Genomic DNA, 21,663 nt, shown 5'->3' with positions numbered 1-21,663 from the left:
TGGTTGGCAAATGAAATCGCATGCTGCTCTGACGCTCCTCTTTACCGCATGATTGCGCAAAGCAAAACCATACAACCCAAGGTGGTGTTTGATTACCAGCAAAGACAGTGCTGGGATTTGAATTCAGTATGTCCTATTTACTACACAAGCTTTAAGCAACTAAGCCACGACGCCAACCTGAACACACTCTCTCAGGGAGGGGCACTTAGAGGATTAAAGCATCCAGATAAGAGGCCAACGGCCAGGCTCTGCACAGCCTAAAAGAGTGTTTTTGACAACTGATTCGGGGGTGGCCAGCTAGCCTCTGGGTTTGTTGGCCAAGTGCCATTAATTAACCTTTGAATGGCCTCATCTGGCAGTCTAGAAGTCCAATTTGCTGTCTATCGTACCACAGAGCCTGTCAGCAAGTGTTGACCTGTGCAAAAGATCGTCAGCATTATCAGGATCTGGTTTGGAAATGCAATCGCCTGCTGCCTTTGCTATCCCTGTTTGCAGTCCGATCTCAGAAAAGCACTCGCTTGAGGCACACAGGGGACGCTAAAGGCACCGCTGGGATTTGAACCCAGGATCTCCTGTTTACGAGACAGACGCTTTAACCAACTAAGCCACGGCGCCAAGCCTAGCCCTACAGCTCTGGGAGGGTGACCTAGTTGATCAAAACATCCAGCGGTGAGGACAAAGGTCCACGTGCTGGTCAGCTTATGAGATTTTTCACAACTTTCTGTTGCCAGAGGGCATAAGCGTGCAATTTAATGATAAACAAAAGGCAAGAAGTCACCAATCTGTTTTGACTCGAACCCACAAACTTTATATGTCCTCACACCGGAGACTAAAAGCCCAATGCGCTACACTCTGCCCCACGTGCAGTAGCTCCTTCCAGGCTTGCAGCAGTCCTAAACCAAGGATCACCTGTTTGCAAGGCAAGCTCTTTGACCAGCTGAGCCATGCTGCATCGCTGAGATGACTCTGGCCAGCATTGTTTGGCAGCATCTGAGGGGTGGTTCGCAAATTAAATTGCATGCTGCTCTGGCACTCCTCTGCACCCCCTTTTTAACGGAGAGCAAAACCTCACAGCCCAAGGCGTCACTTGATCACCAGCATAGGCACCGCTGGGATTCGAACCCAGGATCTCCTGTTTACTAGACAGGCGCTTTAACCAACTAAGCCACGTCGCCAACTTGCACGAAGCTTCCAAGAAAGTGAGATTTCGAGTTTTATAAGTCTGGAGGGGTGGCCAGAGAGAGTATGTGTTTGTTGGCCAAGCGCCATTAACAGAAAGCCAAAAGCAACGACTCTGGTGGGACTCGAACCCACAACCTTTGAATGGCCTCATCTGGCAGTCTAGAAGTCCAATGCGCTATCCATTGCGCCACAGAGCCATGTGAGGAGCTTTTTTTCCTGGCTGTGCCAGTGCGTTGAATTGAGTTCAGGCATTTTGGGAGCGGGAAGGACAAGATATGTGGGTGTCTCTGCAATTGGTATGTGGTTGGAAAAGCGGAGTATCTGTAAGGGCTTCCTTTCCCAGAAAGAACCCACATAGCAGAGCCACCTGTTAAAAGGCACCGCTGGGAATCGAACCCAGGATCGCCTGTTTACAAGACAAGCGCTTTGACCAGCTAAGCCACGGCGCCCTGCTGCATTGTTGACTTGGGTCAGAATTGTTCGGCAGCAGCTGAGGGGTGGTTGGCAAATGAAATCGCATGTTGCTCTGACGCTCCTCTTTACCGCATGATTGCGCAAAGCAAAACCATACAACCCAAGGTGGTGTTTGATTACCAGCAAAGACAGTGCTGGGATTTGAATTCAGTATGTCCTATTTACTACACAAGCTTTAAGCAACTAAGCCACGACGCCAACCTGAACACACTCTCTCAGGGAGGGGCACTTAGAGGATTAAAGCATCCAGATAAGAGGCCAACGGCCAGGCTCTGCACAGCCTAAAAGAGTGTTTTTGACAACTGATTCGGGGGTGGCCAGCTAGCCTCTGGGTTTGTTGGCCAAGTGCCATTAATTAACCTTTGAATGGCCTCATCTGGCAGTCTAGAAGTCCAATTTGCTGTCTATCGTACCACAGAGCCTGTCAGCAAGTGTTGACCTGTGCAAAAGATCGTCAGCATTATCAGGATCTGGTTTGGAAATGCAATCGCCTGCTGCCTTTGCTATCCCTGTTTGCAGTCCGATCTCAGAAAAGCACGCGCTTGAGGCACACAGGGGACGCTAAACGAACCGCTGGGATTTGAACCCAGGATCTCCTGTTTACGAGACAGACGCTTTAACCAACTAAGCCACGGCCAAGGCCTACAGCTCTGGGAGGGTGACCTAGTTGATCAAAACATCCAGCGGTGAGGACAAAGGTCCACGTGCTGGTCAGCTTATGAGATTTTTCACAACTTTCTGTTGCCAGAGGGCATAAGCGTGCAATTTAATGATAAACAAAAGGCAAGAAGTCACCAATCTGTTTTGACTCGAACCCACAAACTTTATATGTCCTCACACCGGAGACTAAAAGCCCAATGCGCTACACTCTGCCCCACGTGCAGTAGCTCCTTCCAGGCTTGCAGCAGTCCTAAACCAAGGATCACCTGTTTGCAAGGCAAGCTCTTTGACCAGCTGAGCCATGCTGCATCGCTGAGATGACTCTGGCCAGCATTGTTCGGCAGCATCTGAGGGGTGGTTCGCAAATTAAATTGCATGCTGCTCTGGCACTCCTCTGCACCCCCTTTTTTAACGGAGAGCAAAACCTCACAGCCCAAGGCGTCACTTGATCACCAGCATAGGCACCGCTGGGATTCGAACCCAGGATCTCCTGTTTACTAGACAGGCGCTTTAACCAACTAAGCCACGGCGCCAACTTGCACGATAGCTTCCAAGAAAGTGAGATTTCGAGTTTTATAAGTCTGGAGGGGTGGCCAGAGAGAGTATGTGTTTGTTGGCCAAGCGCCATTAACAGAAAGCCAAAAGCAACGACTCTGGTGGGACTCGAACCCACAACCTTTGAATGGCCTCATCTGGCAGTCTAGAAGTCCAATGCGCTATCCATTGCGCCACAGAGCCATGTGAGGAGCTTTTTTTCCTGGCTGTGCCAGTGCGTTGAATTGAGTTCAGGCATTTTGGGAGAGGGAAGGACAAGATATGTGGGTGTCTCTGCAATTGGTATGTGGTTGGAAAAGCGGAGTATCTGTAAGGGCTTCCTTTCCCAGAAAGAACCCACATAGCAGAGCCACCTGTTAAAAGGCACCGCTGGGAATCGAACCCAGGATCGCCTGTTTACAAGACAAGCGCTTTGACCAGCTAAGCCACGGCGCCCTGCTGCATTGTTGACTTGGGCCAGAATTGTTCGGCAGCAGCTGAGGGGTGGTTGGCAAATGAAATCGCATGCTGCTCTGACGCTCCTCTTTACCGCATGATTGCGCAAAGCAAAACCATACAACCCAAGGTGGTGTTTGATTACCAGCAAAGACAGTGCTGGGATTTGAATTCAGTATGTCCTATTTACTACACAAGCTTTAAGCAACTAAGCCACGACGCCAACCTGAACACACTCTCTCAGGGAGGGGCACTTAGAGGATTAAAGCATCCAGATAAGAGGCCAACGGCCAGGCTCTGCACAGCCTAAAAGAGTGTTTTTGACAACTGATTTGGGGGTGGCCAGCTAGCCTCGGGGTTTGTTGGCCAAGTGCCATTAATTAACCTTTGAATGGCCTCATCTGGCAGTCTAGAAGTCCAATTTGCTGTCTATCGTACCACAGAGCCTGTCAGCAAGTGTTGACCTGTGCAAAAGATAGTCAGCATTATCAGGATCTGGTTTGGAAATGCAATCGCCTGCTGCCTTTGCTATCCCTGTTTGCAGTCCGATCTCAGGAAAGCACGCGCTTGAGGCACACAGGGGACGCTAAAGGCACCGCTGGGATTTGAACCCAGGATCTCCTGTTTACGAGACAGACGCTTTAACCAACTAAGCCACGGCGCCAAGCCTAGGCCTACAGCTCTGGGAGGGTGACCTAGTTGATCAAAACATCCAGCGGTGAGGACAAAGGTCCACGTGCTGGTCAGCTTATGAGATTTTTCACAACTTTCTGTTGCCAGAGGGCATAAGCGTGCAATTTAATGATAAACAAAAGGCAAGAAGTCACCAATCTGTTTTGACTCGAACCCACAAACTTTATATGTCCTCACACCGGAGACTAAAAGCCCAATGCGCTACACTCTGCCCCACGTGCAGTAGCTCCTTCCAGGCTTGCAGCAGTCCTAAACCAAGGATCACCTGTTTGCAAGGCAAGCTCTTTGACCAGCTGAGCCATGCTGCATCGCTGAGATGACTCTGGCCAGCATTGTTCGGCAGCATCTGAGGGGTGGGGTGGTTCGCAAATTAAATTGCATGCTGCTCTGGCACTCCTCTGCACCCCCTTTTTTACGGAGAGCAAAACCTCACAGCCCAAGGCGTCACTTGATCACCAGCATAGGCACCGCTGGGATTCGAACCCAGGATCTCCTGTTTACTAGACAGGTGCTTTAACCAACTAAGCCAGGGCGCCAACTTGCACGCAGCTTCCAAGAAAGTGAGATTTCGAGTTTTATAAGTCTGGAGGGGTGGCCAGAGAGAGTATGTGTTTGTTGGCCAAGCGCCATTAACAGAAAGCCAAAAGCAACGACTCTGGTGGGACTCGAACCCACAACCTTTGAATGGCCTCATCTGGCAGTCTAGAAGTCCAATTTGCTGTCTATCGTACCACAGAGCCTGTCAGCAAGTGTTGACCTGTGCAAAAGATAGTCAGCTTTATCAGGATCTGGTTTGGAAATGCAATCGCCTGCTGCCTTTGCTATCCCTGTTTGCAGTCCGATCTCAGGAAAGCACGCGCTTGAGGCACACAGGGGACGCTAAAGGCACCGCTGGGATTTGAACCCAGGATCTCCTGTTTACGAGACAGACGCTTTAACCAGCTAAGCCACGGCGCCAAGCCTAGCCCTACAGCTCTGGGAGGGTGACCTAGTTGATCAAAACATCCAGCAGTGAGGACAAAGGTCCACGTGCTGGTCAGCTTATGAGATATTTCACAACTTTCTGTTGCCAGAGGGCATAAGCGTGCAATTTAATGATAAACAAAAGGCAAGAAGTCACCAATCTGTTTTGACTCGAACCCACAAACTTTATATGTCCTCACACCGGAGACTAAAAGCCCAATGCGCTACACTCTGCCCCACGTGCAGTAGCTCCTTCCAGGCTTGCAGCAGTCCTAAACCAAGGATCACCTGTTTGCAAGGCAAGCTCTTTGACCAGCTGAGCCATGCTGCATCGCTGAGATGACTCTGGCCAGCATTGTTCGGCAGCATCTGAGGGGTGGTTCGCAAATTAAATTGCATGCTGCTCTGGCACTCCTCTGCACCCCCTTTTTTACGGAGAGCAAAACCTCACAGCCCAAGGCGTCACTTGATCACCAGCATAGGCACCGCTGGGATTCGAACCCAGGATCTCCTGTTTACTAGACAGGCGCTTTAACCAACTAAGCCACGGCGCCAACTTGCACATAGCTTCCGAGAAAGTGAGATTTCGAGTTTTATAAGTCTGGAGGGGTGGCCAGAGAGAGTATGTGTTTGTTGGCCAAGCGCCATTAACAGAAAGCCAAAAGCAACGACTCTGGTGGGACTCGAACCCACAACCTTTGAATGGCCTCATCTGGCAGTCTAGAAGTCCAATGCGCTATCCATTGCGCCACAGAGCCATGTGAGAAGATTTTTTTCCTGGCTGTGCCAGTGCGTTGAATTGAGTTCAGGCATTTTGGGAGAGGGAAGGACAAGATATGTGGGTGTCTCTGCAATTGGTATGTGGTTGGAAAAGCGGAGTATCTGTAAGGGCTTCCTTTCCCAGAAAGAACCCACATAGCAGAGCCACCTGTTAAAAGGCCCCGCTGGGAATCGAACCCAGGATCGCCTGTTTACAAGACAAGCGCTTTGACCAGCTAAGCCACGGCGCCCTGCTGCATTGTTGACTTGGGCCAGAATTGTTCGGCAGCAGCTGAGGGGTGGTTGGCAAATGAAATCGCATGCTGCTCTGACGCTCCTCTTTACCGCATGATTGCGCAAAGCAAAACCATACAACCCAAGGTGGTGTTTGATTACCAGCAAAGACAGTGCTGGGATTTGAATTCAGTATGTCCTATTTACTACACAAGTTTTAAGCAACTAAGCCACGACGCCAACCTGAACACACTCTCTCAGGGAGGGGCACTTAGAGGATTAAAGCATCCAGATAAGAGGCCAACGGCCAGGCTCTGCACAGCCTAAAAGAGTGTTTTTGACAACTGATTCGGGGGTGGCCAGCTAGCCTCTGGGTTTGTTGGCCAAGTGCCATTAATTAACCTTTGAATGGCCTCATCTGGCAGTCTAGAAGTCCAATTTGCTGTCTATCGTACCACAGAGCCTGTCAGCAAGTGTTGACCTGTGCAAAAGATCGTCAGCATTATCAGGATCTGGTTTGGAAATGCAATCGCCTGCTGCCTTTGCTATCCCTGTTTGCAGTCCGATCTCAGAAAAGCACTCGCTTGAGGCACACAGGGGACGCTAAAGGCACCGCTGGGATTTGAACCCAGGATCTCCTGTTTACGAGACAGACGCTTTAACCAACTAAGCCACGGCGCCAAGCCTAGCCCTACAGCTCTGGGAGGGTGACCTAGTTGATCAAAACATCCAGCGGTGAGGACAAAGGTCCACGTGCTGGTCAGCTTATGAGATTTTTCACAACTTTCTGTTGCCAGAGGGCATAAGCGTGCAATTTAATGATAAACAAAAGGCAAGAAGTCACCAATCTGTTTTGACTCGAACCCACAAACTTTATATGTCCTCACACCGGAGACTAAAAGCCCAATGCGCTACACTCTGCCCCACGTGCAGTAGCTCCTTCCAGGCTTGCAGCAGTCCTAAACCAAGGATCACCTGTTTGCAAGGCAAGCTCTTTGACCAGCTGAGCCATGCTGCATCGCTGAGATGACTCTGGCCAGCATTGTTCGGCAGCATCTGAGGGGTGGGGTGGTTCGCAAATTAAATTGCATGCTGCTCTGGCACTCCTCTGCACCCCCTTTTTTACGGAGAGCAAAACCTCACAGCCCAAGGCGTCACTTGATCACCAGCATAGGCACCGCTGGGATTCGAACCCAGGATCTCCTGTTTACTAGACAGGTGCTTTAACCAACTAAGCCACGGCGCCAACTTGCACGCAGCTTCCAAGAAAGTGAGATTTCGAGTTTTATAAGTCTGGAGGGGTGGCCAGAGAGAGTATGTGTTTGTTGGCCAAGCGCCATTAACAGAAAGCCAAAAGCAACGACTCTGGTGGGACTCGAACCCACAACCTTTGAATGGCCTCATCTGGCAGTCTAGAAGTCCAATTTGCTGTCTATCGTACCACAGAGCCTGTCAGCAAGTGTTGACCTGTGCAAAAGATGGTCAGCTTTATCAGGATCTGGTTTGGAAATGCAATCGCCTGCTGCCTTTGCTATCCCTGTTTGCAGTCCGATCTCAGGAAAGCACGCGCTTGAGGCACACAGGGGACGCTAAAGGCACCGCTGGGATTTGAACCCAGGATCTCCTGTTTACGAGACAGACGCTTTAACCAACTAAGCCACGGCGCCAAGCCTAGCCCTACAGCTCTGGGAGGGTGACCTAGTTGATCAAAACATCCAGCAGTGAGGACAAAGGTCCACGTGCTGGTCAGCTTATGAGATATTTCACAACTTTCTGTTGCCAGAGGGCATAAGCGTGCAATTTAATGATAAACAAAAGGCAAGAAGTCACCAATCTGTTTTGACTCGAACCCACAAACTTTATATGTCCTCACACCAGAGACTAAAAGCCCAATGCGCTACACTCTGCCCCACGTGCAGTAGCTCCTTCCAGGCTTGCAGCAGTCCTAAACCAAGGATCACCTGTTTGCAAGGCAAGCTCTTTGACCAGCTGAGCCATGCTGCATCGCTGAGATGACTCTGGCCAGCATTGTTCGGCAGCATCTGAGGGGTGGTTCGCAAATTAAATTGCATGCTGCTCTGGCACTCCTCTGCACCCCCTTTTTAACGGAGAGCAAAACCTCACAGCCCAAGGCGTCACTTGATCACCAGCATAGGCACCGCTGGGATTCGAACCCAGGATCTCCTGTTTACTAGACAGGCGCTTTAACCAACTAAGCCACGTCGCCAACTTGCACGAAGCTTCCAAGAAAGTGAGATTTCGAGTTTTATAAGTCTGGAGGGGTGGCCAGAGAGAGTATTTGTTTGTTGGCCAAGCGCCATTAACAGAAAGCCAAAAGCAACGACTCTGGTGGGACTCGAACCCACAACCTTTGAATGGCCTCATCTGGCAGTCTAGAAGTCCAATGCGCTATCCATTGCGCCACAGAGCCATGTGAGGAGCTTTTTTTCCTGGCTGTGCCAGTGCGTTGAATTGAGTTCAGGCATTTTGTGAGCGGGAAGGACAAGATATGTGGGTGTCTCTGCAATTGGTATGTGGTTGGAAAAGCGGAGTATCTGTAAGGGCTTCCTTTCCCAGAAAGAACCCACATAGCAGAGCCACCTGTTAAAAGGCACCGCTGGGAATCGAACCCAGGATCGCCTGTTTACAAGACAAGCGCTTTGACCAGCTAAGCCACGGCGCCCTGCTGCATTGTTGACTTGGGTCAGAATTGTTCGGCAGCAGCTGAGGGGTGGTTGGCAAATGAAATCGCATGTTGCTCTGACGCTCCTCTTTACCGTATGATTGCGCAAAGCAAAACCATACAACCCAAGGTGGTGTTTGATTACCAGCAAAGACAGTGCTGGGATTTGAATTCAGTATGTCCTATTTACTACACAAGCTTTAAGCAACTAAGCCACGGCGCCAACCTGAACACACTCTCTCAGGGAGGGGCACTTAGAGGATTATAGCATCCAGATAAGAGGCCAACGGCCAGGCTCTGCACAGCCTAAAAGAGTGTTTTTGACAACTGATTTGGGGGTGGCCAGCTAGCCTCGGGGTTTGTTGGCCAAGTGCCATTAATTAACCTTTGAATGGCCTCATCTGGCAGTCTAGAAGTCCAATTTGCTGTCTATCGTACCACAGAGCCTGTCAGCAAGTGTTGACCTGTGCAAAAGATAGTCAGCTTTATCAGGATCTGGTTTGGAAATGCAATCGCCTGCTGCCTTTGCTATCCCTGTTTGCAGTCCGATCTCAGGAAAGCACGCGCTTGAGGCACACAGGGGACGCTAAAGGCACCGCTGGGATTTGAACCCAGGATCTCCTGTTTACGAGACAGACGCTTTAACCAACTAAGCCACGGCGCCAAGCCTAGGCCTACAGCTCTGGGAGGGTGACCTAGTTGATCAAAACATCCAGCGGTGAGGACAAAGGTCCACGTGCTGGTCAGCTTATGAGATTTTTCACAACTTTCTGTTGCCAGAGGGCATAAGCGTGCAATTTAATGATAAACAAAAGGCAAGAAGTCACCAATCTGTTTTGACTCGAACCCACAAACTTTATATGTCCTCACACCGGAGACTAAAAGCCCAATGCGCTACACTCTGCCCCACGTGCAGTAGCTCCTTCCAGGCTTGCAGCAGTCCTAAACCAAGGATCACCTGTTTGCAAGGCAAGCTCTTTGACCAGCTGAGCCATGCTGCATCGCTGAGATGACTCTGGCCAGCATTGTTCGGCAGCATCTGAGGGGTGGTTCGCAAATTAAATTGCATGCTGCTCTGGCACTCCTCTGCACCCCCTTTTTTACGGAGAGCAAAACCTCACAGCCCAAGGCGTCACTTGATCACCAGCATAGGCACCGCTGGGATTCGAACCAAGGATCTCCTGTTTACTAGACAGGCGCTTTAACCAACTAAGCCACGGCGCCAACTTGCGCATAGCTTCCGAGAAAGTGAGATTTCGAGTTTTATAAGTCTGGAGGGGTGGCCAGAGAGAGTATGTGTTTGTTGGCCAAGCGCCATTAACAGAAAGCCAAAAGCAACGACTCTGGTGGGACTCGAACCCACAACCTTTGAATGGCCTCATCTGGCAGTCTAGAAGTCCAATGCGCTATCCATTGCGCCACAGAGCCATGTGAGAAGATTTTTTTCCTGGCTGTGCCAGTGCGTTGAATTGAGTTCAGGCATTTTGGGAGAGGGAAGGACAAGATATGTGGGTGTCTCTGCAATTGGTATGTGGTTGGAAAAGCGGAGTATCTGTAAGGGCTTCCTTTCCCAGAAAGAACCCACATAGCAGAGCCACCTGTTAAAAGGCACCGCTGGGAATCGAACCCAGGATCGCCTGTTTACAAGACAAGCGCTTTGACCAGCTAAGCCACGGCGCCCTGCTGCATTGTTGACTTGGGCCAGAATTGTTCGGCAGCAGCTGAGGGGTGGTTGGCAAATGAAATCGCATGCTGCTCTGACGCTCCTCTTTACCGCATGATTGCGCAAAGCAAAACCATACAACCCAAGGTGGTGTTTGATTACCAGCAAAGACAGTGCTGGGATTTGAATTCAGTATGTCCTATTTACTACACAAGCTTTAAGCAACTAAGCCACGACGCCAACCTGAACACACTCTCTCAGGGAGGGGCACTTAGAGGATTAAAGCATCCAGATAAGAGGCCAACGGCCAGGCTCTGCACAGCCTAAAAGAGTGTTTTTGACAACTGATTCGGGGGTGGCCAGCTAGCCTCTGGGTTTGTTGGCCAAGTGCCATTAATTAACCTTTGAATGGCCTCATCTGGCAGTCTAGAAGTCCAATTTGCTGTCTATCGTACCACAGAGCCTGTCAGCAAGTGTTGACCTGTGCAAAAGATAGTCAGCTTTATCAGGATCTGGTTTGGAAATGCAATCGCCTGCTGCCTTTGCTATCCCTGTTTGCAGTCCGATCTCAGGAAAGCACGCGCTTGAGGCACACAGGGGACGCTAAAGGCACCGCTGGGATTTGAACCCAGGATCTCCTGTTTACGAGACAGACGCTTTAACCAACTAAGCCACGGCGCCAAGCCTAGCCCTACAGCTCTGGGAGGGTGACCTAGTTGATCAAAACATCCAGCAGTGAGGACAAAGGTCCACGTGCTGGTCAGCTTATGAGATATTTCACAACTTTCTGTTGCCAGAGGGCATAAGGGTGCAATTTAATGATAAACAAAAGGCAAGAAGTCACCAATCTGTTTTGACTCGAACCCACAAACTTTATATGTCCTCACACCAGAGACTAAAAGCCCAATGCGCTACACTCTGCCCCACGTGCAGTAGCTCCTTCCAGGCTTGCAGCAGTCCTAAACCAAGGATCACCTGTTTGCAAGGCAAGCTCTTTGACCAGCTGAGCCATGCTGCATCGCTGAGATGACTCTGGCCAGCATTGTTCGGCAGCATCTGAGGGGTGGTTCGCAAATTAAATTGCATGCTGCTCTGGCACTCCTCTGAACCCCCTTTTTTACGGAGAGCAAAACCTCACAGCCCAAGGCGTCACTTGATCACCAGCATAGGCACCGCTGGGATTCGAACCCAGGATCTCCTGTTTACTAGACAGACGCTTTAACCAACTAAGCCACGGCGCCAAGCCTAGCCCTACAGCTCTGGGAGGGTGACCTAGTTGATCAAAACATCCAGCAGTGAGGACAAAGGTCCACGTGCTGGTCAGCTTATGAGATTTTTCACAACTTTCTGTTGCCAGAGGGCATAAGCGTGCAATTTAATGATAAACAAAAGGCAAGAAGTCACCAATCTGTTTTGACTCGAACCCACAAACTTTATATGTCCTCACACCGGAGACTAAAAGCCCAATGCGCTACACTCTGCCCCACGTGCAGTAGCTCCTTCCAGGCTTGCAGCAGTCCTAAACCAAGGATCACCTGTTTGCAAGGCAAGCTCTTTGACCAGCTGAGCCATGCTGCATCGCTGAGATGACTCTGGCCAGCATTGTTCGGCAGCATCTGAGGGGTGGTTCGCAAATTAAATTGCATGCTGCTCTGGCATTCCTCTGAACCCCCTTTTTTACGAAGAGCAAAACCTCACAGCCCAAGGCGTCACTTGATCACCAGAATAGGCACCGCTGGGATTCGAACCCAGGATCTCCTGTTTACTAGACAGGCGCTTTAACCAACTAAGCCACGGCGCCAACTTGCACATAGCTTCCAAGAAAGTGAGATTTCGAGTTTTATAAGTCTGGAGGGGTGGCCAGAGAGAGTATGTGTTTGTTGGCCAAGCGCCATTAACAGAAAGCCAAAAGCAACGACTCTGGTGGGACTCGAACCCACAACCTTTGAATTGCCTCTTCTGGCAGTCTAGAAGGCCAATGCGCTATCCATTGCGCCACAGAGCCATGTGAGGAGCTTTTTTTCCTGGCTCTGCCAGTGCGTTGAATTGAGTTCAGGCATTTTGGGAGCGGGAAGGACAAGATATGTGGGTGTCTCTGCAATTGGTATGTGGTTGGAAAAGCGGAGTATCTGTAAGGGCTTCCTTTCCCAGAAAGAACCCACATAGCAGAGCCACCTGTTAAAAGGCACCGCTGGGAATCGTACCCAGGATCGCCTGTTTACAAGACAAGCGCTTTGACCAGCTAAGCCACGGCGCCCTGCTGCATTGTTGACTTGGGTCAGAATTGTTCGGCAGCAGCTGAGGGGTGGTTGGCAAATGAAATCGCATGTTGCTCTGACGCTCCTCTTTACCACATGATTGCGCAAAGCAAAACCATACAACCCAAGGTGGTGTTTGATTACCAGCAAAGACAGTGCTGGGATTTGAATTCAGTATGTCCTATTTACTACACAAGCTTTAAGCAACTAAGCCACGGCGCCAACCTGAACACACTCTCTCAGGGAGGGGCACTTAGAGGATTAAAGCATCCAGATAAGAGGCCAACGGCCAGGCTCTGCACAGCCTAAAAGAGTGTTTTTGACAACTGATTCGGGGGTGGCCAGCTAGCCTCTGGGTTTGTTGGCCAAGTGCCATTAATTAACCTTTGAATGGCCTCATCTGGCAGTCTAGAAGTCCAATTTGCTGTCTATCGTACCACAGAGCCTGTCAGCAAGTGTTGACCTGTGCAAAAGATCGTCAGCATTATCAGGATCTGGTTTGGAAATGCAATCGCCTGCTGCCTTTGCTATCCCTGTTTGCAGTCCGATCTCAGAAAAGCACGCGCTTGAGGCACACAGGGGACGCTAAAGGCACCGCTGGGATTTGAACCCAGGATCTCCTGTTTACGAGACAGACGCTTTAACCAACTAAGCCACGGCGCCAAGCCTAGCCCTACAGCTCTGGGAGGGTGACCTAGTTGATCAAAACATCCAGCGGTGAGGACAAAGGTCCACGTGCTGGTCAGCTTATGAGATTTTTCACAACTTTCTGTTGCCAGAGGGCATAAGCGTGCAATTTAATGATAAACAAAAGGCAAGAAGTCACCAATCTGTTTTGACTCGAACCCACAAACTTTATATGTCCTCACACCGGAGACTAAAAGCCCAATGCGCTACACTCTGCCCCACGTGCAGTAGCTCCTTCCAGGCTTGCAGCAGTCCTAAACCAAGGATCACCTGATTGCAAGGCAAACTCTTTGACCAGATGAGCCATGCTGCATCGCTGAGATGACTCTGGCCAGCATTGTTCGGCAGCATCTGAGGGGTGGTTCACAAATTAAATTGCATGCTGCTCTGGCACTCCTCTGCACCCCCTTTTTTACGGAGAGCAAAACCTCACAGCCCAAGGCGTCACTTGATCACCAGCATATGCACCGCTGGGATTCGAACCCAGGATCTCCTGTTTACTAGACAGGCGCTTTAACCAACTAAGCCACGGCGCCAACTTGCACAAAGCTTCCAAGAAAGTGAGATTTCGAGTTTTATAAGTCTGGAGGGGTGGCCAGAGAGAGTATGTGTTTGTTGGCCAAGCGCCATTAACAGAAAGCCAAAAGCAACGACTCTGGTGGGACTCGACCCACAACCTTTGAATGGCCTCATCTGGCAGTCTAGAAGTCCAATGCGCTATCCATTGTGCCACAGAGCCATGTGAGGAGCTTTTTTTCCTGGCTGTGCCAGTGCGTTGAATTGAGTTCAGGCATTTTGGGAGCGGGAAGGACAAGATATGTGGGTGTCTCTGCAATTGGTATGTGGTTGGAAAAGCGGAGTATCTGTAAGGGCTTCCTTTCCCAGAAAGAACCCACATAGCAGAGCCACCTGTTAAAAGGCACCGCTGGGAATCGAACCCAGGATCGCCTGTTTACAAGACAAGCGCTTTGACCAGCTAAGCCACGGCGCCCTGCTGCATTGTTGACTTGGGTCAGAATTGTTCGGCAGCAGCTGAGGGGTGGTTGGCAAATGAAATCGCATGTTGCTCTGACGCTCCTCTTTACCGCATGATTGCGCAAAGCAAAACCATACAACCCAAGGTGGTGTTTGATTACCAGCAAAGACAGTGCTGGGATTTGAATTCAGTATGTCCTATTTACTACACAAGCTTTAAGCAACTAAGCCACGGCGCCAACCTGAACACACTCTCTCAGGGAGGGGCACTTAGAGGATTAAAGCATCCAGATAAGAGGCCAACGGCCAGGCTCTGCACAGCCTAAAAGAGTGTTTTTGACAACTGATTCGGGGGTGGCCAGCTAGCCTCTGGGTTTGTTGGCCAAGTGCCATTAATTAACCTTTGAATGGCCTCATCTGGCAGTCTAGAAGTCCAATTTGCTGTCTATCGTACCACAGAGCCTGTCAGCAAGTGTTGACCTGTGCAAAAGATCGTCAGCATTATCAGGATCTGGGGCCTATTGCACAAAAGTAGGATAAGGGATTAAGCCAGGATATCTTGGTGATCCTGGCTCAATTGATCCCTAATCTGGTTGCACTAAAGCTGGATAGGGGGCAGGAGGATATGTTATGGTATAAATTACCATGGAGATTTATTCTGTGGAGCTAGCCTGCTCCAGACCAGGCTAAATTCCAGGATCTATTTAATCTCATCCCTAATGTCAGTCAGCAGTCGCCACAAATGGAAACCAATAGTTATTTCACTGCTCACTATACATTGTTATCACATATAACTAGACCCACTGTCATTATTTAAACGTTTGTGATCATTAATTTCAATCATTTTGGATAAATAATGATTTTTAGATGATGTTGCTATCATTAGATAATTTACAGTTTCCCATAGACTATAAGGCTATATATAAAATGATAGAATATTAGGGCCACAGAGGGAAAAAAAAGACAAGTCATAATATTGTAACCAGTTGTTTTAAAGGAGGACGGTTGTTAAAATGACAGATGTGGGGCATTTCGTGAAATTGTACTTCAGTATGGTTTCATAAACAAAGACATGCTGATGTGCCAGAATATGAAGTATCACATTGTCATAACTATCAAAACTGTAAAAAGAATATGTTGCGTTTCTGCAGAAAGAACCAGCCTCATAAATTTATGACTTTATCCTTTTTCCTCAGTGGGGCCCTAGTACTCTGTCATATAAACAAATACACATAGGCTAGTGACAATGCCCCTGAATTTTCGAGATACCCCTACCGGAGGTAGAACTAAACCCAACAATGTTTTTCCTCATCTCTAAGGTCTCCCATATATGAAATGGATTCTTGGCTAAAAATATTTTACTGCTAAGACTGTTAAATTAACAGATATTGTTATACACCACAAAACCAATAAAGGACTAAAATATAGCCTGTCCGTATGGGAGTTAAGGCATATAAACTAATGCAGATCAATCACACAAGCTCTGAGAGCTTTGAAACTTGACATGTTTGTAGTCAGGAAGTTGATTTAACTACTAGAAAAGACTGGATGTGAATATCTTGATGTATGGAATAAATAGACACATGTAAACACATATCTAAAATAAGCGGACATGCACAAATTTAATATCTATGCAGAATGTTTTCATTTACTTTGTGCTTGCTTTGCCTGGCATTATCATAGAAACACATATGATGGCTTGTTGGAAAGGTGGGGTTGTGCTGAATCCAGCAATACCAAATATGTAAATATATGATAAAAGAGAAGTGTTCTGTCACTCAATGTATGATGTGTCCAAAATGAATGAAAATGGAACACTGACATAATTGAGTCCAAACCCATTCATTATCAGTGGTGAGAAGAATGTTGAGAAATTCAAATATAAGAGACATCAAAAAATATTTAATATGGCACCTTGTACTATATGGAAACAAAGATTGAAATCGAAAGATAACACCTTACCATAGCACAAACAGGAGACCAGGAGTTTTAACTTAATGAACTTTTTAATAAAACTATAACTTAACTTCACACAATACAACTTAAATTACTGTCTTAAATAAAACAAATGGCAATCTAACTAAAGAAACAAACACTCTTTGGGGAAATGAGCCCTGTCTTCTCAGGCTGTTTAGTTTATTTTCTAGCAGCAACCATTTGGAACATCAACTGCTTTTGGGAACCGTTGGAGAAGGGTCTGGCTGCAGACTTGCACTTGCACTCTCAGACACTGCTTCTGCTAGCAAGGCCACTTGAAGTCTTTATTTTTTATTTTGTTCTATTTATTGATAACTTTTTGTTTGAATTTCCCAACATTTTATAACAGTTGCCATGTGGCAAAGACAAGAAAAAATAAACTAAATTACAATGTCAATTGCAATCGCTACTTGCACTCTCCGCTACCTGTGACTTCACTTGCAATCAACACAAATCGTGCATGTTGCCAATGGAGACGAGACGCTGTGGTTGTGATTAAACGATTAAAACTAATTTAGTACTATAACGTACAGGGTCCTGCAAGAAAAAGACAAGCACAGACCTTGGCCACAGAACAGCAGAATATGAACGCAATGCACAAAGTCTTTCGTTAAGCGTTTTCCTCCTGTAGAAAAAAACTAACACTTAATATGGCATAATGTATTCAGACACATTAAGTTCAATTAAAAGATCAAATTCGATATATAGTTATTATTCAATGTACTGCAAGTCAAGCAGATGGCTATGAACACAATGTGCAAACTTTGTCCTCCCATACAATAACGCTTAATGTGGCCTAATAACAGACTAAGATGATAAAGACAATTTAGTAGGCCTAGGCCAGCCTATATGTCTTGTTGTTGACTCTAAGTATATACAGACCAGCAAATATGAACGGGCATTATGCATTAAGTGATTTTAAAGGATCAACCTCGTACAGGCAAGCAGACGAGTACAGAACGCAGTGCGTTAAATTGTACATTAAACGTTTTCCTCCTATAGAAAATCATTATAAATAAAACACATAATGTAGGTTAATGGACAAAGACAGTGATATAAACAAGTTGTAGACAGTTTATTCTATATGGAAAAATGCTTAATGTGAAACTTTGCGTGTTTCGTTTATTCTGGGCTCACATGCTTGCCTGTACATATTAGTTATGTATTTTAATAAAGTAGAGAAGCATGAGTTTGGCCTTTCTCATCTATGTCCATTATGCCACATTTTGCGGTATGTGAGGAAAATACTATATACATATTCCTTATATTAATGAACTGTACATTTAATTTGATATTTTAATAGCATCTTAATATATTAAGCCATGTTAAGTGTTTTTTTTTTCTATGCTTAGATAGAGACTTTATGCAAATGTTCATATTCTGGTGTTCTGGCCATGGATTTGCCGATCTTGTCTTTTTCTTGCAGGACCCTGTACGTTATAGTACTAAATTAGTTTTAATAATTTAATCACCACCACAGCGTCTTGTCTCCATTGGCAACATGCACGATTTGTGTTGATTGCAAGTGATGTCACAGGTAGCGGAGAGTTCAAGTAGCAATTGCAAGTGACATTGTAATTTAGTTTCTTTTTTCTTGTCTTCACAACCTGGCTTTATAAAATGTTGGGAAATTCAAACGAAAAGTAAAAAAAAAAAATTAACAAAATAAAAAATAAAGACTGCAAGTGATGTCACTAGCGGAAGTGCAAATGTCTGAGTGTGCAAGTCTGAGAGTACAAGTGAAAGCCTGCAGCCAGACCCTCTTGAAACATTTTGGGGTCAACCCCCCATGATGTTACAACTGCAACACACCACTCATCCACATTGTCACCAGTGACAAAGTGGGTCATATTTGGACAGTCAGGGCAAGAGCAAAACCCTGTGCAGGTCAAGCCCACAGAAAGACACTGGCATTTGGTGGCATCGGTGCAGTTTCCATCTTTACAGTAGAGGTGGGTGAGGTCTCTAACTCCTTTAGGTGCTGGTGCCTTCTGGAACATCACAGATTAAATGCAGCCACCTTCTCTGAGCCTCCATCCTCTACCAACTGGGTTCCAGAGAAGAGGTTTGGCCAGGTGGCTGTGACGCCACACTACTGTTTGGTACACGGCTCTCAGCACATGTTGCTGGAAGCCATCTTCTGTTGGGGGTAGATTTGCTGCTGACACCTCGGCTCATCCAGGTTGGTGCTAGGATGCCCATCTTGGTGCCTCTTCTTTGTCTTTCAAGATCTTTGATTGAATGTTGGTGGTAATATCTATCAAAAACTATAACGACACAGCTGTGACCTTCCTTTCCCATTAAAATTGCGATCTTTTTCCAGACACACTCACCCAGGTCATTGAACGTTTGAAAGGCTGAATCATTGAGCATTTGAAGAAGATCCATGCCATCAATGATACATGCTGATGGTTCTTTTACACTTGGCAGCTGCTGTTGTCTTCTTTATGCTTCCATCATCAAAAAACAAAGAGGGTGGGACAAAATCATGTTTAATCTGAGATACGAGATTTTTATGACTTGGGAGCGGGGAGATACGAGGTTATGCACTCATTGATAAGAATGATACAGACACAGACGTCGCTGCTGCCAGCAGTGTTCATCAAAGTCTGCGGTCGTGTCGGGCCTTTTGACAAGAGATAAGGCTTTAAGGGGTAACTAAACCCCTGGTCAGAGCCTGACTCCACCCACTGGCAATATTTGAAAAATGCTGAAAAGTGGGCAGAGCACAGCGGAGATAGAGGGGACAAACCAAGGGCAGGGCTGAGCCGGTGGGGCATGAACCTGAGACCCTCAGTGAAAGATTAATTGACAGCTGCTGTTAGAGTCGCTAAAATGGAGAGTGACTCTAGTGACGCAAGTAGTTTTGCTACAGAGCGTTCATTTGAAGTAGAGGACTTTTCTCCCCCACCTTCACCTGAAGTGGAGGATGTCGAGGTGTCTGAGGACACAGGGCCAGGGCCTGAGCCATATCAATTCAAGCCACTGGCTCAAACTGCGGTCTTAACTCCCGGATTCTGATAGGCATCCGATGATGCTAGCGAAGCAGCCGTGCAAGAGAGAATGGGCCAGTCTCCGAGTAAGGCACTGCGTCGCTTTTCAGCGTGAGCTGTGTGGAGCATTACAGCTGTGTGGAGCATTACCGAAGCATTACAGCTATGGATTTTTAACAAAACAAGCCTACTCAAATGTATCTAACCTAACGATTTTCATTCGTTATTGTAAGAAATGAAAAAGAGTTATGCAAAGATAGTCTTATTTGGCGCCAGTAGACAGACCTTTTTTCTCCCATAAATAAAACCTGTTAGCCTACTTGGGGCATTTTACATGCACAGTGCCAACTTTGAGTCAGTAAAATAATAATAAAAACAATAATTTAATGCTGGTATCCAAAACATTTAATTCAATACAAGTAGAATTAGAAATTAGATACATTTTAAAACTTCAATGCACATGTATAATAAGCCTAGTAATAATAACCCTAGTACTATCGATCATAACATACTTCTACAGAGACTGGAAAACTGGGTTGGGCTTTCTGGGATGGTACTCAAATGGTTCAGGTCATACTTAGAAGGGAGAGGCTATTATGTGAGTCTATTAGAGCATAAGTCTAAGTGGACGTCCATGACATGTGGAGTGCCACAAGGGTCAATTCTTGCACCGCTCTTGTTTAGCCTGTGTATGCTTCCACTAAGTCAAATAATGAGAAAGAACCAAATTGCCTATCACAGATATGCTGATGATACCCAGATTTACCTAGCCATATCTCCAAATTACTACAGCCCAATAGGAGGATCTTTGATGACATCTTTGAACGCATACGCGAGTGGTTGTGTGGCAACAAAACAAACAGTATGGCAGGCTGTAAAGACGCAACGAGCACTTTCAAGTGAGTTAAGGCCCGTTCACACCAAGCACGATAACTATAAAGATAACTATAAAGATAACGATATTAGCGTCCACACCAGCGAACGATATTGTCTGTGTATTTGAAGCGGACGCGGCACGTCTGCTGCTTTAAATTCTCGAGCTCATTACAGCAGGATTGATTCTGATTGGTTGGCAATGTTTTATCGTTCATCAGGTGGAAAAATCGTTCTGAAAGTGATTCCAACGATATCGTTTCTTTATCGTTATAGTTTTCATGAGTAAAGGGTCCAGGGGTTTCTATTAAATAAGAATAAATGTCTCCCCAGCAGATTCGTGGCCAAGACACGGGCGAGTCGGACCAACGTTTTTTGTCATCCCAGATCTCATATGGGCTTTGAATAGCTTCGATTTTGTCACCAATACAAATTTTGAGCTTCTCTCCAAACCTCCTCCGGTCTTCAGATGTTAAAGTGCTTATATATTGAGGATTTTGCCCGCTAAAGGCCCGTTCACACCAAGCACGATAACTATAAAGATAACGATAAAGATATAGTTCTAAAAATCGTTCTCAATATTAAAGAATAGCAGAGTCCACACCATAAGATTAAAGGCTTTCAAAAGTCTGAAGGCCTATGATTATTTTGTTTCTTGAAAAGTTGGGCCAGTCTTTTCTGCCAAGCAGAAAGCAGTGATCGTGCTAAAAGCAGAGGTTAGACCTGGCCAAGCAGAGTCACAGCATGATTTGCATCTACCGTGGGTGTTCGACAAAGAGAACGGCGAAATAATCACTGCTCACTGCGACTGCAAATCCGGGTAAGTCTTCATTGATCAGTGTTCTTATTTACTGAAAATGTAGTGACTGTTGTACCAATTCAATTGTTTTCAGTGTGAGACTTTCAATGGCGTCTGTACTAATGGTGAAAAATTGTATATCACAGCTTACACATTTCTCCTTCTTTCAGATCCAGTCTTGGAGAAACATGCAGTCGTGTAGCAGCTTTAATGTTTAAAGTAGAAGCAGCTGTCAGGATAGGACTTACAAATGCTGCATGTACTAGTGAGGCTTGCAGCAAAGCACAGCTACAGAATGATGTGAGGAACATAGTCTGGGTGCTGTGGATTGCGGTTTGGGACACCTGAATCAGAAAGCGAAAACATATGACTCGGTTGATTTGACTCAGTGTTATTTATTTTTATTCAATCTTCTATAAATACATAGTCACTAAGACTTACCATGAACAAAATGTGCCTCACAAACTCGTTCAGAAGCTGCAGGCTTTCTTCGGAACGTCCAGGTTCAATCGCCTAATTGCACGCAACCATTTCTTTCATTTTTCGCTATCCTTTTCGGAGGGAATTCGAAAAAACTTTTTATCAGGCCCCCAACTAACCGTACAATCGACCACACAGCAAGAGTGAACCATCCTCTTCTCTAAATCCTCCTCCAAACGTGCAAAACAATCAAATTACAGGTATCTAGCGGTGTTTCCTGCCACACGATTCCCATGATGCAACGTGACGAACATAAACAATGACTTCACAAAAGATCCGCCTATTGACTCCCTCTGCCAATGCATTGATAAAATTAATAG

The 21,663-nt window shown here is 46.7% G+C and overlaps 32 non-coding genes across 32 annotated transcripts; all 32 read right to left on the bottom strand.

Moving 5' to 3' along the window:
• Positions 1–541: 541 nt before the first annotated feature.
• Positions 542–615, bottom strand: trnat-cgu (transfer RNA threonine (anticodon CGU)). The gene has a single exon. It is a non-coding gene; the product is annotated as a tRNA-Thr (tRNA).
• Positions 616–1,101: 486 nt separating this feature from the next.
• Positions 1,102–1,175, bottom strand: trnat-agu (transfer RNA threonine (anticodon AGU)). The gene has a single exon. It is a non-coding gene; the product is annotated as a tRNA-Thr (tRNA).
• A 114-nt stretch (positions 1,176–1,289) lies between these two features.
• On the bottom strand, positions 1,290–1,379 carry trnar-ucu (transfer RNA arginine (anticodon UCU)). The gene is given in 2 exon segments: positions 1,290–1,325; positions 1,343–1,379. It is a non-coding gene; the product is annotated as a tRNA-Arg (tRNA).
• Positions 1,380–1,557: 178 nt separating this feature from the next.
• trnat-ugu (transfer RNA threonine (anticodon UGU)) lies at positions 1,558–1,631 on the bottom strand. The gene has a single exon. It is a non-coding gene; the product is annotated as a tRNA-Thr (tRNA).
• A 591-nt stretch (positions 1,632–2,222) lies between these two features.
• On the bottom strand, positions 2,223–2,293 carry trnat-cgu (transfer RNA threonine (anticodon CGU)). Its single transcript has one exon. It is a non-coding gene; the product is annotated as a tRNA-Thr (tRNA).
• A 482-nt stretch (positions 2,294–2,775) lies between these two features.
• On the bottom strand, positions 2,776–2,849 carry trnat-agu (transfer RNA threonine (anticodon AGU)). The gene has a single exon. It is a non-coding gene; the product is annotated as a tRNA-Thr (tRNA).
• A 115-nt stretch (positions 2,850–2,964) lies between these two features.
• On the bottom strand, positions 2,965–3,054 carry trnar-ucu (transfer RNA arginine (anticodon UCU)). The gene is given in 2 exon segments: positions 2,965–3,000; positions 3,018–3,054. It is a non-coding gene; the product is annotated as a tRNA-Arg (tRNA).
• Positions 3,055–3,232: 178 nt separating this feature from the next.
• Positions 3,233–3,306, bottom strand: trnat-ugu (transfer RNA threonine (anticodon UGU)). The gene has a single exon. It is a non-coding gene; the product is annotated as a tRNA-Thr (tRNA).
• Positions 3,307–3,896: 590 nt separating this feature from the next.
• Positions 3,897–3,970, bottom strand: trnat-cgu (transfer RNA threonine (anticodon CGU)). Its single transcript has one exon. It is a non-coding gene; the product is annotated as a tRNA-Thr (tRNA).
• Positions 3,971–4,461: 491 nt separating this feature from the next.
• On the bottom strand, positions 4,462–4,535 carry trnat-agu (transfer RNA threonine (anticodon AGU)). Its single transcript has one exon. It is a non-coding gene; the product is annotated as a tRNA-Thr (tRNA).
• Positions 4,536–4,882: 347 nt separating this feature from the next.
• Positions 4,883–4,956, bottom strand: trnat-cgu (transfer RNA threonine (anticodon CGU)). The gene has a single exon. It is a non-coding gene; the product is annotated as a tRNA-Thr (tRNA).
• Positions 4,957–5,442: 486 nt separating this feature from the next.
• On the bottom strand, positions 5,443–5,516 carry trnat-agu (transfer RNA threonine (anticodon AGU)). The gene has a single exon. It is a non-coding gene; the product is annotated as a tRNA-Thr (tRNA).
• Positions 5,517–5,630: 114 nt separating this feature from the next.
• On the bottom strand, positions 5,631–5,720 carry trnar-ucu (transfer RNA arginine (anticodon UCU)). Its single transcript is given in 2 exon segments — positions 5,631–5,666; positions 5,684–5,720. It is a non-coding gene; the product is annotated as a tRNA-Arg (tRNA).
• A 178-nt stretch (positions 5,721–5,898) lies between these two features.
• Positions 5,899–5,972, bottom strand: trnat-ugu (transfer RNA threonine (anticodon UGU)). Its single transcript has one exon. It is a non-coding gene; the product is annotated as a tRNA-Thr (tRNA).
• A 590-nt stretch (positions 5,973–6,562) lies between these two features.
• On the bottom strand, positions 6,563–6,636 carry trnat-cgu (transfer RNA threonine (anticodon CGU)). The gene has a single exon. It is a non-coding gene; the product is annotated as a tRNA-Thr (tRNA).
• A 491-nt stretch (positions 6,637–7,127) lies between these two features.
• Positions 7,128–7,201, bottom strand: trnat-agu (transfer RNA threonine (anticodon AGU)). The gene has a single exon. It is a non-coding gene; the product is annotated as a tRNA-Thr (tRNA).
• Positions 7,202–7,548: 347 nt separating this feature from the next.
• Positions 7,549–7,622, bottom strand: trnat-cgu (transfer RNA threonine (anticodon CGU)). Its single transcript has one exon. It is a non-coding gene; the product is annotated as a tRNA-Thr (tRNA).
• A 486-nt stretch (positions 7,623–8,108) lies between these two features.
• On the bottom strand, positions 8,109–8,182 carry trnat-agu (transfer RNA threonine (anticodon AGU)). The gene has a single exon. It is a non-coding gene; the product is annotated as a tRNA-Thr (tRNA).
• Positions 8,183–8,296: 114 nt separating this feature from the next.
• Positions 8,297–8,386, bottom strand: trnar-ucu (transfer RNA arginine (anticodon UCU)). Its single transcript is given in 2 exon segments — positions 8,297–8,332; positions 8,350–8,386. It is a non-coding gene; the product is annotated as a tRNA-Arg (tRNA).
• A 178-nt stretch (positions 8,387–8,564) lies between these two features.
• Positions 8,565–8,638, bottom strand: trnat-ugu (transfer RNA threonine (anticodon UGU)). The gene has a single exon. It is a non-coding gene; the product is annotated as a tRNA-Thr (tRNA).
• A 590-nt stretch (positions 8,639–9,228) lies between these two features.
• On the bottom strand, positions 9,229–9,302 carry trnat-cgu (transfer RNA threonine (anticodon CGU)). Its single transcript has one exon. It is a non-coding gene; the product is annotated as a tRNA-Thr (tRNA).
• Positions 9,303–9,788: 486 nt separating this feature from the next.
• On the bottom strand, positions 9,789–9,862 carry trnat-agu (transfer RNA threonine (anticodon AGU)). Its single transcript has one exon. It is a non-coding gene; the product is annotated as a tRNA-Thr (tRNA).
• A 114-nt stretch (positions 9,863–9,976) lies between these two features.
• trnar-ucu (transfer RNA arginine (anticodon UCU)) lies at positions 9,977–10,066 on the bottom strand. Its single transcript is given in 2 exon segments — positions 9,977–10,012; positions 10,030–10,066. It is a non-coding gene; the product is annotated as a tRNA-Arg (tRNA).
• Positions 10,067–10,244: 178 nt separating this feature from the next.
• Positions 10,245–10,318, bottom strand: trnat-ugu (transfer RNA threonine (anticodon UGU)). The gene has a single exon. It is a non-coding gene; the product is annotated as a tRNA-Thr (tRNA).
• Positions 10,319–10,908: 590 nt separating this feature from the next.
• trnat-cgu (transfer RNA threonine (anticodon CGU)) lies at positions 10,909–10,982 on the bottom strand. Its single transcript has one exon. It is a non-coding gene; the product is annotated as a tRNA-Thr (tRNA).
• A 486-nt stretch (positions 10,983–11,468) lies between these two features.
• trnat-agu (transfer RNA threonine (anticodon AGU)) lies at positions 11,469–11,542 on the bottom strand. The gene has a single exon. It is a non-coding gene; the product is annotated as a tRNA-Thr (tRNA).
• A 486-nt stretch (positions 11,543–12,028) lies between these two features.
• trnat-agu (transfer RNA threonine (anticodon AGU)) lies at positions 12,029–12,102 on the bottom strand. Its single transcript has one exon. It is a non-coding gene; the product is annotated as a tRNA-Thr (tRNA).
• Positions 12,103–12,216: 114 nt separating this feature from the next.
• trnar-ucu (transfer RNA arginine (anticodon UCU)) lies at positions 12,217–12,306 on the bottom strand. Its single transcript is given in 2 exon segments — positions 12,217–12,252; positions 12,270–12,306. It is a non-coding gene; the product is annotated as a tRNA-Arg (tRNA).
• A 178-nt stretch (positions 12,307–12,484) lies between these two features.
• trnat-ugu (transfer RNA threonine (anticodon UGU)) lies at positions 12,485–12,558 on the bottom strand. Its single transcript has one exon. It is a non-coding gene; the product is annotated as a tRNA-Thr (tRNA).
• A 590-nt stretch (positions 12,559–13,148) lies between these two features.
• trnat-cgu (transfer RNA threonine (anticodon CGU)) lies at positions 13,149–13,222 on the bottom strand. Its single transcript has one exon. It is a non-coding gene; the product is annotated as a tRNA-Thr (tRNA).
• Positions 13,223–13,708: 486 nt separating this feature from the next.
• On the bottom strand, positions 13,709–13,782 carry trnat-agu (transfer RNA threonine (anticodon AGU)). Its single transcript has one exon. It is a non-coding gene; the product is annotated as a tRNA-Thr (tRNA).
• Positions 13,783–14,163: 381 nt separating this feature from the next.
• trnat-ugu (transfer RNA threonine (anticodon UGU)) lies at positions 14,164–14,237 on the bottom strand. Its single transcript has one exon. It is a non-coding gene; the product is annotated as a tRNA-Thr (tRNA).
• Between the last annotated feature and the right edge of the window lie 7,426 nt (positions 14,238–21,663).

The sequence above is a fragment of the Carassius auratus genome, unplaced genomic scaffold, assembly GCF_003368295.1.
Source record: "Carassius auratus strain Wakin unplaced genomic scaffold, ASM336829v1 scaf_tig00215750, whole genome shotgun sequence".
NCBI lineage: Eukaryota > Metazoa > Chordata > Actinopteri > Cypriniformes > Cyprinidae > Carassius > Carassius auratus.
This window is presented reverse-complemented; position numbering and strand designations above follow the sequence as displayed.